The 15,160-nt window shown below is 38.7% G+C and overlaps 1 long non-coding RNA gene across 1 annotated transcript in view; it reads right to left on the reverse strand.

Annotated features, from left to right (window-relative positions):
* The window catches only part of LOC117295089, a 45,196-nt gene extending 30,405 nt beyond the window's left edge, over positions 1–14,791 (reverse strand). Inside the window, exon 1 of the long non-coding RNA XR_004519635.1 lies at positions 14,730–14,791. This is a non-coding gene — a long non-coding RNA (uncharacterized LOC117295089). The remainder of the gene's footprint in view (positions 1–14,729) is intronic.
* Between the last annotated feature and the right edge of the window lie 369 nt (positions 14,792–15,160).

Below are 15,160 nucleotides of genomic sequence, written 5' to 3' on the forward strand. Positions count from 1 at the left end.
GTAACAAATTCTTGCAAAAAAACACACAGCATTCCTTTCAGTTTTCCCAAGACATGTCTTATCGATTTACAGGGACATGTTTAACACCTTAATCCAATTTCTGTTTCTCACATTTTAAAGATGTTAAAGCACAGCATTTTCAAGCAATGAGCTATATCTTTAGTTGAAGAATGCGTTCTAACATGTATATCTTTAGTTGAAGAATGCGTGCTTACATTTAGCTTGGATATTTTATTTTTATTACCTTTGGGTAACAAAGCAAAATCAGATCATCAGAACTATCAAAGGTTGAAGTACTTTAGATGGAATGTTTTCCCCCGGATGATTGATATCCAAACAAACTTTATACTCTGTTAGCTTCAATGCGATTATTCATTAACTAAAGCTATGGCTTCACTTCAAATAACTGGGTTAGAGTTAGGCCAAACAGGAACCCCGATCCGTGCTTCAACACGGACTTCATTATGAAGATCCCATCAAGATTTTAAACTTCAAAATTCAAAAAACGCACGCACACATCTCGACAACCAGAATGTAAAGAGAGCTCGCCGGCAGTTCATACAAGTATTATGAGAGATACTAGAGAGTGCAGCCAACCAAACCAGAACAAAATAACCCTGCAATTTACAAACAATCCTCGCGCAACTGATCCATCCATTTTCTAGGATTTCAAGCGTGGATTTAAAAATGGATGAAGAGAAGAATTGACATGATCAGCAGATGATGCATAACAGCGAAAAACTCCCATCCATAAAATGCAGTCCCTCCTTTTGAAGGCCAGGCGAGCATGCTTCACAAGCAGATGGCAATCAAAATGATCTATGGGTTAAGCTTATTTCATTAAAACCATAGCATGCACCAGCAATTTAAAAAACAAGAAGCTGGTGGACATCACGCTTCAAATTTATGAACGCGATGCCATAAAAACCTTGGTGTTGCTTGTCAGAGGAGGAACACGACTCAATAAATCGCAAAACAAATTCCATTTTCTTGGTTTGATTAATGATGAAGTTCTCAGTGTTTTTTTTTTTTTCTTCTAAGGAATATTTCATATCAAGAGGTCACTGCACATTCTTTAGAGAAGAAATGAATATAATATCGCATGGTCCCCAATAAAGCGCATAGATTTCAATTTTGATTCATCAAGACTGGTTTCAGTACAAATGGAGATTATATTTCTCATGAATCCAGTCAGAGTACTAACATGGAGGAAGGAAACTCCATGGTTCTAATAAGTAGAACAAATGAACTGCTTTCTCGTCAAACAGGGAAGAAAATAATTACTCCAAGAGTGCATTCACTAGAAGTGCGTGAAACTATGAACAGCTCTGTTATTATGAACAAAATAAATGATTTGATGACTGATTAATTCAGCTTTGACTCAAGAGCCTGCTTTGACGAATAATATGTTATCAAGTATGTCAAGTTCCCTCTGTTCAATCACAATAACAGAGGCTGAATCTTATCACACCAAAACGGGATCAGATTCTTTGTCCTTCAAGCCTCAATATGACAACATTGAAGAATAACTTTTTCCCAGAAAACCACATGGCAAAAACAGTCCAAATTCTGATTTTATCAAAGGGTGCAAGACCATTTTTCCATCCAGCCTCACTATGATCAAAGTAATTTTAATGGAAGAGAATAAAAATGGTGTCACTGTGATCAAAGTCCTCCCCATTACTTTAGGATGCTGAGTTTTATGAGCAGAGAGCGATGTCATAAACATGTAGCCTGTAATTAGTTTAGGTTTTAGTGTGGTGTAGAAGGTAAAAGGACAATACAGTGCAGATAAATTACCATTCTTTTCTGATGGACAAATTTATGAAATGGTTGTTGCTCAAGAAGTAGTTAGTATTCAGTTTGCTTGATAGACACATTCCTTGATTAAAACTAATGCACAAAACAGCCATTAAACATCTCATCCTTCCATATCACGGAGTACACTTTTCATCGCTTTCAATTAAAAACCCAATTATCAGAGGTATTTTTACAACAACCAAAAGAAACATAATGCTATCCTATACTTCAAACTGAACACTGGCATAGGTTGTTCTATATCCCCCATGGATTTGCCTGGTCAAATTGCCAGATTGAAGCCACCAGGTACGAGTTGTTTCCAGCTTGAGTTTTCAGTCTAACGAAAATGAAAAATTGCTAATCGGCAGCTCTTCAGAAAAGGGGTCCCTGGATTACGGGGCATGATTTGGCCATCTCTGAGTAGTGGTTCAAAGGTAGAGGGTCTGTGGTTTAATTGTGGTTTGCCAAGAAGAGAGAGAGATTGAGAGCTTGTGTTGGATTGATATTACTCTGAATTGAAACAAAACCTGGTTATTAGCGGCACTTTAAAACCCAAGCTGGAGCCTAGATTGTCTGATAAAGCCATGCATCATTCATAAAGGCTGGTGATGACAAACCAATTATCCAATGGGATACTGCTCTTAATAGTATACAGGTTCTGCGACTGATGATCAAATCAATGCCCCCCCCCCCCCTCTCCTTCAACCACACACACACAGCTGATTCTTCTCCACTTGTTCCGAAAAACATAAGTGATTTCAATTGTAAGAGATGAAAATGCAATTACCATTCTTTTTTTTTGACAGTTGTTGATCCCCTCAACAAATTATATTCAGCAAAATCTCCCCACAATTACAACCTTCCATTCCCTTTTACACATTAAATGTTTTCTGTAACTTCACATTCACTTATTTTAAAGGAGTTTTTAACCTTTTTATAAAAACCTTATGTAGGAAAGAAATATAAAACCTAGAAATTTTGATAGATTTTCATTAAAATCAAAGAAAATACCCCAGGTACTTGTTTACACCAAATACATGCACATCATGATGTGATAATTTTTGCAATGATATTAATATATTTGAAAAAACAAGAAGCCAAGGTAACTATGAACTTAGTATATATTTGCAGAACATGGTGTAACTATGGTATCCAACGAGCCTGAAGACAATCCCCTCAACTGACTTCAGCAATACACAAACCCATCAACACAAGATAGATAAAAATACACTTCAACCACACAAAAGCCTGCCGTTATTATTCAACCCATTTTCGCCAGCTCTTTTTTATTTGTACAAATTCACGATCCTTGTCATTTGGTTATCGGACCGAGACTACATTGAAAATAGGTATCGTGATGGCAATTGAAGTCTGCTTGTTGGGTCGTTAACACTTAGCACACACAGATACTCTTCTAGGATTATCTAACTTCTTTACTTTGAATATAGATACAAGTCTTTACCCTGGCCGCTTTGGCTTTGACAATGATAAAAGGCATTGGATAAACAATGCATACACTGGAGACTGAAACAAGTGACCTTTCCACAACGAGTTCATTTATCAAAGTGGAAACTTTAATATGAGGCAATTGTGCAAATCTTTTTGGAGTGGAGGGCCAATTACTGCATATTAATAATATTCCTAATTTACCTGGTAACTATGGCATTTCGGATTGGATTTTATTATTGTCATATGTTGCAAACTCCACTGTACACTTTAAGGCATGTTACACTTTTTGGAAGTGTATGAATTGAATTTTATATATCGGTGGCCCTTCACTGTATCCAACCTGTGAAAATTTCATCAAATTAGATGGTCACGTTCTAGTGACAAAAATACAATGTTTTGTCAAGGGTTTTGTGAATTATCAGGCTTTGCCTAGGGTAAAACAAAGGGGTTAATCAGACACTAAAGTAGGAAGAATGTCATGCCTGCATACAGCTACTTAAGCATGCCTGATGCTTTGAATTTAAACGACAAGGGCACTGCCACGTTTTCTCCCTGTACATGGTATTACTAGGGAATTTTAAATGTCTTTTGGAACATTATAAGGGACAACAAGACCAGGGGCCTCCGTTTTCCTCCATGAAGCATCAGTGTTTTACCATTACTTCTTCAGTGACTAGCCAGTGGGACTAAGGGTGCGTTTGATCGCAGTCGTAACCAATTAACTTTTGAATTGGTCATTGGTTAATCACTGGCCAATAGGCCATTGGTTAATCTCTGGCTAATGGGCAATTGTTAAATCACTGGCCAATGACCGAAACAGGTATTGTTATATCCACAAAATAAACTCACCCAAGCTTGTCTTTTTAAGCGTCTTTATTTAATTTTTTAGGGATACTTTTCAAGACTGAACTAGCAACTGGACAACTTAGAGAGAATTTTGAGTGGTCTTCAGGTAACCATGGTCACAAAATGACATCGAACATGAAGTCATCCCCTTTCAGGCCTGCTTTTTCAGGGAGACAAATTAGTTTGTACTTCATTCATGTGCATATGTCGGCTGATTGAGTAAAACTTCCCCACTACTATAGTGGTTATTTTAAGCACTTAGGTTTGTTTGTTTTTATTCATGAAACATGAACTGTTGTTTGTTTGTTGTCTGAAGCCAGGATAGGAAGGATAGGAAGCTTGATATGGTTTCAATGCATTTGCTTCAGAGGATTATGAATGGCAACTTAGTCACACAGGCATTTAAATGTTTTATTTATTTATTTGAGTCACATGAATTGTTATTTTTTGTTTAATCTGGATGGGAATTTGGAATAATGCCAACACATGGTCTGTCTGGGATAGACAATGTAAATGACAGATGAACGCTAGGTAAAGGTCCGTGTTTACCAATGGGAAATGTTACGAGAAGAGGCAGTGAGAGCAGCAGGATCAACCCTTACAGAATGTCAATTCTTAAGCACTATCAGATATTTTCCTCAGTATATTTTGACGGTGTTTACATAAACTTTTCACGTAACACTCTATTCCTGTCACGTTTGCTTCTAAACATCCAAATTGTAACAACTCTATATGATTGAAAAGGCAATAAAGTTCACCAACTCAATTTAGCACAAGTGCTCATGAAAGGGGAAGGAAATATAACTCCATCTTCCTGATCAAACTAAATAAACAAACAGACCTATCCAGACAAACAACTTTGGAACCCCATAAACGAAGATACAGAATACGGCGCAAAACTTTGCACTGCAGTCCTCAGTTTTTCTATAGCAATAGAAGAAAGAAAGGGTGGAATATCAGTTTGACGTTGCATCTCTGATAATCACAATCATATGGCGGCGAAAAAGTTTCACGATAAATAAACAGTCAGACTTTTCAGAAGTTGTATGATCTAAATATAGGCTATTCCCAAGCATGAAGGTGAAATACAATCCGAAGGCACATGTCTCTCATACATTACACACAATTACTAACACTCCACTGGTTCTCTGCCTGCAGCATCAAGTACTTCTTGAACAGACATCACTTCATGACCCAAAGGGACAAGGGAACCAGCTATTCCAACAAGACGCCTCATCTTGATGAAATTGTCTGATTTTTTATTTAGAGAAATCAAAATCTGATTTGTCAAATCGTATTGTAGATCACAAAATGACGGATGTTCTCTGCCCAAGTGCTCTCCTAAAAATACATGAAGTGAAGAATTCACCCTATTTCATAGAGCTGCACAAAAATTGTGCTTACCAGAATAAGGTTACCAGCCAAGCTACCATGTCATGTGTACATTTTTTTTACTGGTAACCTGCTCATTTCTGCTCAGCAAAAACTGTTAAAGACTATTTTCTGTTTAAGCAGCTATATGAAATTTGGCCCAGAAGACTAAATCTGTCTCTTCCAAAACTATGTTAAATAATGTGTGATAATTTCAAATTGTTTGGTGCACTCTACTAAAATTAACTGCGACAAACAATATGTCACTTGTCTAGCGCTACAAAATGTTCCATAACAAGCACTTTCTCGTCAACATGCAAGATTTACTGTTATAAACGAAAAAGACATTTCCAATACTAAAAACGTGAGAAGAAAATGTTTCCTACACTTCAAAATTTCTGGAAACTTTAAGTGGTCTCTGAAGAAAGACAATATGAGATAGTGTTTAATTGTGCAGACTACTTTCATGTAGCCCATGGTTGCATGAGGATTGCCATGGAGTTGTGTAAGGGCACCCTCGGCAATCGGACAGCATGTTTCCCAGTGGATGGCACGTGTTTTAAGTACAAAAAGCACACACTTTGGCACGCACTACGATACAACAGACAGAAACCTGGAACCTTCTACTCTTGACAGAGAAAGTCTCTTTACTTTCACCATCATGTGCAGATGACATGGCATAAACTGAGATGAAGTTGTGATAGATAATGGGAAACAAATAATCACAGGGTCTAAAAAACAAACTTTGATTTAAAATTTTGATGGATTGTTGGGAGTGTTGTGTTCAAATTTATTTGTTCTTTAACCTCTCAATTGTTTCAAAGTGAAGTTTAGGGTCCTTTCTGGTTTGATTCGAAAATATTTGTGATGGAACAATGGAGCTGGAAAATTGTCTAGCTCTATGACATTGGGCCTAGGCTTGGATCTATATCAAATGCTGAAACTATGCGCTTAAAGACGTCGCGGACTGACAAGTAAATGGTAATGTATTCATTTCTCATGAAAATGATTCCAAACGACAGCCAGATTTCTCAGCTTTAATTGAGACAGAAATTGGATTCTTTCTGAATGCTAACAACTCATGCGCCAATGCTTTTATCTTTTCTTCTTGAACAATTGAACTTAATCCCTACTGAATGAATGGATTACCAACTCAAAAGGACACTCAAGAGAGAAATGTCTTGAAGAAACCCTTCAGTTGTCCATACTACTTGCCCTAGTTTGTGGCAGCCATTGCTTTTTTACTCCATAAAAACTAGATTTAACACAGATAAAACACATTAAAATATAGGTCAAATAGTTTCATAAGATGAGAGAATAGCGTATAGTGTAGCAAGGAAGTTCTTAGTTTACTGCAACTCTAGTCTGCAGATTTTTGTCTTAATGGCATTTCTCCAATAAAGGGTCTGTCGTCTTAGCTGGTACACAATACAAGGTGGCCATACAAGGGTCTCAATAGACTCGATTGGTAACCAAATTAGCACACTTTAAGTATCCTTGTGCTGGATTCAAATGATGAATATTTTAAGAACGCTGTTGACCAACGGCAGTGTGAAGTGTTGTTTTTAGGTTGTTAATGGAAAGGCCAGCCTGCGACACTGTGTCCCCAGAGTTACTTGTACTTCTGTGACATATGCCCTTAAACATGGCATTGCACAAGGCAAATAGGTGAGAAGTGTCAGTGAATTTTACTGAGCTGAAAATGTTGGAGCATTCAATTTGTTGAAAGGTCTAATCATCGGTATTCAGAACTGACGTCTGAAGGTTCTGCAGACAGAGCCTTTAAAAGCCTTGTCATCTTTGATCATGCGAAGGCATTTAATGTATGGTTCAGTAAAAGAACAAATATGACGCGGTATTTTGTCAATATTTTTTTTTTGCGCGGGACAACTACTTGAGCTCCAACATAGCGTAGTTAGATTCATGTTATTAAAGCTCAATCTGCATCTTTCAACCCTCATTTTTTACATTGGTATGAAATCCCTCAACCGAGCAGTAACAAATTATCTGTTACGCTCAGTAACCTTAAAATAATCTACCAAACCCAAGACAGATCCAGCATAATGGATTTAAGTAGAAGTATTACGTAAACCGCCACTGGTACTTTTTAATGATGAGCACTTCATACCTGGACCAAAGAATTCATCATCATGTCATTCCACGGCTGCAATAATGATTTTCTTCTATTTTTTCTCTTCTTCTTTTTTTCAATCATAGAAGATGCCCCTCGGTTCAATCGTAATTGAACGGGAGAGTTAATTGACTTACAGTACGGAGATAGAGACAGAACAAGAAGACCAAGGGAAACTGATACGGATGGACCAACCGTACGTGACGCAAACACTACGGACGTGTACGGACAGGTCTGGATTTGCAATCCCGTCATCCAAAGACCTGGGAATTCTGGAAATGTCAAAAACACGCGACCCGGCTCTAGTCTTGCGGCACCGCATACACCAAATCGTGCGTATGTGGTCTTCATTGAGCAGTACATGTGGTTTGAGTACACTCCTGGTTAATCATCTACGCGTAGCTGGTCAATGAATTACATATCAGTGGAAACCGAAGATGATGGCGATATCGCACTCTAATATTTCCTCTCATGTGTAAACATCACTTGTAATTTTAACACTTTCTGTTTCACGTCGTTTTGAATGTTTGCACTTTCGGACACCAGATGTAGGCAACAAAACAAACAGAAATTTTAAATAAAATAAATCTAAGAAATCTAGACTAAAAACACCATACGAAATTCATGATAAAGGTGGGTGGAGCATGAAAAGAACACATGTGCTTGGTCAATATGTACATCTGCTTCCCTATTCCACCTGACGTCGCTACACGATACATGTACATGTATATTAAGGTTGTGCCATTTGGGAGTCAAATTCGCTAAGTGTGAGACCGTGTTCGAATTGGCGACTACAGCCACTTCTACAGCTGAACGTCCCCAGCAACACCCTTAGCCACACTCGTAGCAAGAGCTGTAGCCAACAATTCAGATAAGGTCTTACTGTGCATAATGCATTGGAGGTTGCAGCAATGACTTGCATGCAGTTCAACTCACACTGTCTTTATACATGCAATTTGACTCCCTAAATGGTAGACCATGGGCAGACTGTCGCTGCATTAGGCGTTTGTGTCCGGGGGTTAAAAGCTGATGGACAAGTGTCAGCTGGTCAGTCACTAAAAAAGTTAAGAACAAACCCAGAATACAATACCCTGTTCTACAAGTAATACTATTTAGACTGTGAAGAATGAATGGATTTAAAAGACTTGTGAAGAACAGCAGCTTCTCATCTCTATTTAGAAATGAGATAACAAAATATTGAAGTACTGGTGTGCAAGTCTCGCTTGAGATCAGGGAGGGAAGTCTATTTTAGTTTTATTTGCTCTTGTTTGTTGGTTGGAGGAAACAGACATATGACAGTATCGACTTAAGCATGGACACCCATGGACTTATTTGTTGGCATGATATCAATTTTCCTTGAAGATGCTGAGATGTTGATGTGAATGGCAATCATGACGAGCAGAAGTGATGTTGAATCAATCCTGGGAATACTAAGAAGGGCAGTGGGGGCCAATTATCCACCATACCTAATGATTACTTGGATAATTATAAGCAGGGACAGTGTCAATCTCTCATTGCCACATCATGAATCGCTTTAATTGCGTATTTCTCATAACAGTCATCTGACTGAGGGTACATTGTACATGTATGTCCAGTTAGGTAAACGATACGATCTTTTAACCATTGGAGTGAGGCTTATGACATGCAAAGTACCGAGGGCTACATAGACTCAGGGTTACTCTGATCGCCTGGTATCCACCTCATCTCAGCCGATAATGGTGTTTACTTCATCATTGATGGACCGTCTGGATGTTGCACAGGTGCCAGGGGATGGAAATTCCTTTCAAGCGAGGTACCAGAACATGAATCAATCCATGTATATCTATTTCGTCATCTGCTTTCAATTTTCTCATGGCCATACGGGCCGTGCGGTTGAAGTCCTCGTTATTTGAATTTCATTGGTATTATTATATATAAATAGCCCGGAGATACCACTGCCCTCCCGTCAATGCAAGCTGGCACAATGCCAAAGCATTGGCGGGAGTCGGATACCCCGCAACCTGATCAGGACTGAGTGGTATTCATTTCTCTCAATGTCATTATAAACATGAAAACAATATAGTTACGTATATCCACACGGGTAAATTAAGTTAAGCCCGACTGGATGTTGTCAACGAAACTGGGGTGGGGTGGGCTTACTCTTACTTTTTTAAAGTAAAAATCTTTCTGCAAAACAATTAGGAGCTTTGACATTGTAATTTGGAGCAGTCTAATGCCTTTTCTCCAATTAGATTTTGGGAAAATAACCTACTGTTCCTTTTTGGTAAGATGGGGATCAATATCCACATGTTATAATTGCATGCCTGGAACTTGACAAATTACAGTATACATGTGCATTCGACAGCTTACTGCAGCGATAGCAGCTAGCAATACATGTACTGCAGCTACAGCAGTTTACTGCACCAATAACAGCTTATAGCAGCAACAGCAGCTTAATGCAGCAAAATCAGCCCACATGTACTGCAGCAACATCAGTTTACTACAGAAACAGAAACAGCAGCTTACTGCAGCAAAATCAGCCAACATGTACTGCAGCAACATCAGTTTACTACAGAAACAGCAGCTTACTGCAGCAACATCGGCTCACATGTACTGCAGCAAAATCGGTTTACTACAGAAACAGCAGCCTACTGCAGCAACATAAGCTACAGCATAAGCTACATGCTGCAGTTTACTGCAAAAACGGCAGCTAACTGCAAGCATCATCAACTTACATGCACTGCAGCTACATCTGATTACAGGCATGTGCACGTACTGCAGCTACAGCAGTTTACTGCAAATGTACAGCCACTTACTGAAACAACAGGAGCTTTTATGTAATGAATAAACAACAGCTAACTGCAGCAACAACACCTTACAGAATGAACCAAAGCAGCAGCCATTTTTCTGCTTTGACATGTCTGAGCCAGTACAGTTCATTGATAATCTCCTCCAGATAGTTGCAGACATTGACAGAGAGGTGGACTGGAACTGCTATAATTGAGTCTCCGGGGAACCAACATTATAACCTATTATTATGAGAGATCGACTACTCACATCCATAACAATTTCAAATATTTGAAGGATGGACAATATGTTTTTTTAATCTTTTTTTTTACAGATATGTTGTTTCAACCCCCTTTACTCAGGAGGTGATGGTAATTGTAATGAACTGCTAAGACCTTTTCTGGTGAGATTGTCTAATCTGCAATCATATATAGCATCTGGGGTGACTGCTATAACTATTCTGTACATATGGAAGGCAAAATCCTTTTCCCTGTGGGGAAGCTTTAAAATTCTTGTAATACACCAAGAATATTTTCACTAAAAAGCATTATACAAACACATTGTATTACACATTGTATTATAGGCATAACACGGGTTACTTTGTGGAAAAGTTGTAATGAATTATGTCTTTTCTATCCTTTCCTTGCTCATGCTCCGGCTAATCCTGGCAACAGGAGGTACTGACTACTGGACAGGTCAAAGTTGACCAGAACAGCCCATTTCTTTATCACTGTACATCCATGTACACTCCATCATTTTCTACTGCCTCAGTCTTGATAGAAGAAGGCAACAACCTACAAAGTTTGCCAGTGGTCTTTTATTTATACCTGTCTGGTATCACTCTAAGTCTGTACTGCTCTATGGTCCTATCTATTGAAGTCTAGGTTCCAAGCCCATGGTGTTTTTAGGTATACACAACCAACATTCGATTTTACGTACACTGTACGTGTATATACTGAGTAGAATGGAGGGCGTTGCCAAACACTGGTGGGGGAAAATTATTCAAGCCACAGTGCCCTCTATGGTGTTCTGAAAATCCGTCAAACATTGGTTGTGCTAACGTGAAAAACACCAAGGTATCGGAACCAAGACTAAACTATCTACTGAGAAAGGTCTGTGACCACAAGAAGAGTAGCCGCAGCTATCATCCATTCAATCAACAATCAAGTGATCTGCAGTGCCCCACTTGGAAACTGGCATCAACAGCATCTGGTGTATGTGCATGCCTAGTGTGTACGGATTCACGACGGGCATACCTTGGGTAATGACTGATTAGAGAACGGACTCAGCTGTTATGGAGTGTCATGGCATTGCCGCACAACCTTGCTGTTTCAATCACACAAGACATTTTCCAGTATGACATCAGAGAAGGTGGAGATATAATTTCAAACTGCTCAATGAAAGTCAGAATTGAGACTTTTGTGATGCTAGCAGCAGCAGACATAAAGTGTACTAGTCCTTTTTTGCGGCTAGTCCTTTTTTGCATGCACGCACTTGCTCAGTAATGTGTGAGTAGGTCTGAGCACGCGTACTTCTAACGAGAACTGTGAAAAGGGACCATCCTAATGTGGTGTGCCTTCAGCAAGGTTCCAATACAAATTTACATTTTCCCCATAGCAGTGGCCCATACCAGAGGAAAATTGTAGTGCCCCTTCAGGAGCAAGTTCAAGGCCTGGGAAGTAGAACACTGTACATCTTGTAACTGACTATTTTTTAGTTGAACCAAAAAGGCAAAGCTTAAATGGGGTTGAGATATCAGAGTGAAGTGGCTTTTTCACGACTTTTAAGTGGGATCGGTTCCAATTTATAAGCAACTGCATGGACTCCTTTTTCCCATTTGTTATTACTGATTGATAATAAAAAAAATAGATCCCTTGCATACAACATCACATATGGAGGCAAACATCATTGGATGACAACTTCTCTTAAGCGTAAAAATGTGCGCATTGGCCTCAATTCATCGCACCAGCAGCATTGTCCTTTATATGCAAGGGGTCTACGCCCTTTTAAAAAAATGATTTCCTTGTCCCAATTATATTGTTAACATTGCATTTTTGGGTTCATGTTATAAACCAACTACCAGGACAAAAATCATGTAGATGACTTGACTCCTGCCAGTAGAAACATGAAAAGTCAAACTGTTAATCATGTTCAATGAATGAGTCGGACTTTGTGTCTTTACCAAAGTCCCTTTTTAAAAAGTTGTTTCCTTCAATAGGGTGTCATGGCCAAGCGGTTTAGAGCAAGTACTGGTGGTTTAGTCATCAAGGTGTGGGTTCGAATCCCGGTCATGGCACTTGTGTCATTGAGCAAGACAACTTATTTTTATCTGGTTCCCTTCACCCAGGGGTATAAATGGGTATCTGCAAGGGTACAGGTTGATATTGTATTTGAAAAATATAGAGAGTCACTGCAGCCCAGTGCTATATAAAATCCCCAGGGAGCTGAGAATGAGTACAGGAAAACTACTGGCTAAATGACTAGGACACTAATGTAAAGCGCACTGATGGCTTATTGTAAAATGCACTAAAAGAACTTTATAATATTACTATTATTATTAATATACATGTATGCATACACAAAACTTTTATAACAAATGAGCCAATGAGCTAAAACAAATTCATGCCTCATTCAAGCAGAAAACATTATTCGTCTTGTAGTCAGTAACTATTTTTAATTGTTGATATTTGTGAGGGTACAGCCACAGCACCTGATGGGCAATTATTCTGCACATGAATGTACATGGTTCATGAAGATCAATAGAATATCCAGGGACACAAGCAATGTCCTGTATGCCATAATAATGTTATTGTAAAACTGCAGTGCTTGTCTGACTGTGCAAGCAGCATGGGTTTTTTCATTCGTTATTCCCCCAAGGGAATAGGGTGGTAGAGGAGGGTTACGGTTTTAAACAGGGATTGTTGCACAACGTTAAATATGCAGTTTTGTCACTTTCCCAGTGTGAATTGAATGATTTTTTAAATATGGATTCTGAAAAATACAATAAGGCAGGCCTTTACGGAGGCATTGAAGACGATTGCTCAATCCCCCCATGTCCTTATCTACAATGTGTGTTACTGTTACATCTTTGTATCTGTGTATTCCTTGAGATACTAGGGAACAGACCATTCCACTTCAGCCCTCACACTGCCCTGGTGCCCTTGAAATGCTCACAGTAAAAGTTTACAATATCCTCACACATGAGGGGCACCCTTTACCAAGGAGAAAATTCCTTTGTGCCCTTGCCCTTTAAAAAACGAAGTATACAGGCCTGATAAGGAATCAGATTATTTTCCTTTTAGTCTCAGTTAAAAAAAAAAAAAGATCTTTATCATAGGTGAGACCATCTTGTTTTCCTCTTATTAAAGCGAGAAGAAAAAATACTGCCCCCTACTACTAGACAAAGATGTACATTGTAGCCACGAGTATGAAACGCACAGGATGATCAAGATCGAATTTCGACTTTCATAGCTGTTAAACGTTAAAATATAATGGCAACCATTATAGCAGGGAAACAGTCACAAACAATATACATTACATATTATTTGGCCGGTAACCTAGTTACGCTGAGCAGGATTTTCCTGTGCTTAAACATCTCTATGATTATGAAATTGGGCCCCGCTTATAGAAGAATACTATGCGTGTATTGTTGGTTGGCAGAGTGCCAGGATTGATACTGAGTCTAACATTGCGTGCTTGTGAGCCCCGTTACGAACATGAACTCCAACAACAAAAGATTCCCTACTACTCTACAACTGCATATCGTAATGAACTTAAGGTTTCCTGAATAATAACTAATATACATTGTTCATGTTTGTTATGCATTGATGGGACAGATAAGGTCTCTTTATCATGTTGGAACACGCAGTTAGAAGCATATTAAAGGGGTTTCAACACAATACTCTCACACAATGGGTGGCAACAAATGCTTTACAATTCCAAATTAAACCTGAAATTGAAACAATTAAAAATCTTTCGAAGCGCAACTACTACAGACTTAAGATTGTATAGGGCAACTCGGCCGAAATGTGACTTGCCACTGGACGCCATTTTAGCAAGCAACCCCTTAGATGCAACACCTGATTTAGTATAGGCAATGGCAATTGCTATGAAATAAAAAAACATTTGCTTAACAAAATGGTGTTGTGCTGTATGTACTTCACAGAGCTCCAACTCCCATCTTACACCTTGTGGTGCTTTCTTACGGGTTTCTTTCTCAGGTTTTGACTGGTTTTGATGTATTGATGTTTTGATGAAAAGGGTGTGTTAGAATGAGGGGGCATGATGGGCAGGCGGGGTAGGTGGAGCAGGCGGAGAAGTGGAGAGGTTAGAGTTAATTACTGAAGATAAAGAGTTTATTGCTCACCTTGCACTCAATCTCATCTCGTTTCCTGCACGGCCAATTCACCGGTGTCACAAACGGAGCCTGCAAATTCAACAAGACAAAAGATATTGACAACCCAATTAGTGTCCAGATCAATACTTCCTCTTCTGTTTTGATTGCTGGTCATCCCAATGGAGTAATCAGAAACGTCAATGCATTATGAACACAGGAGTTGATCAAATAATATGGGAAAACAACGGGGATGACTGCATACATGTAAAAGGGGCATTATAATTAGAACATTAGCATAAACAGTGAACAATTAAAGAATATTATTTGTTTTACCAATGTGTATATACCCTTAAACCTACATTGTATGTGTTTACTGTTTAAACATCGGTGTAATAAGGTAAAAACAAATTGTAATCTTTATCCTCGACGCAAAACTAACATCGTTTTAAACTGACATACTG

Source organism: Asterias rubens, chromosome 9 (assembly GCF_902459465.1).
Source record: "Asterias rubens chromosome 9, eAstRub1.3, whole genome shotgun sequence".
Classification (NCBI taxonomy): Eukaryota; Metazoa; Echinodermata; class Asteroidea; order Forcipulatida; family Asteriidae; genus Asterias; species Asterias rubens.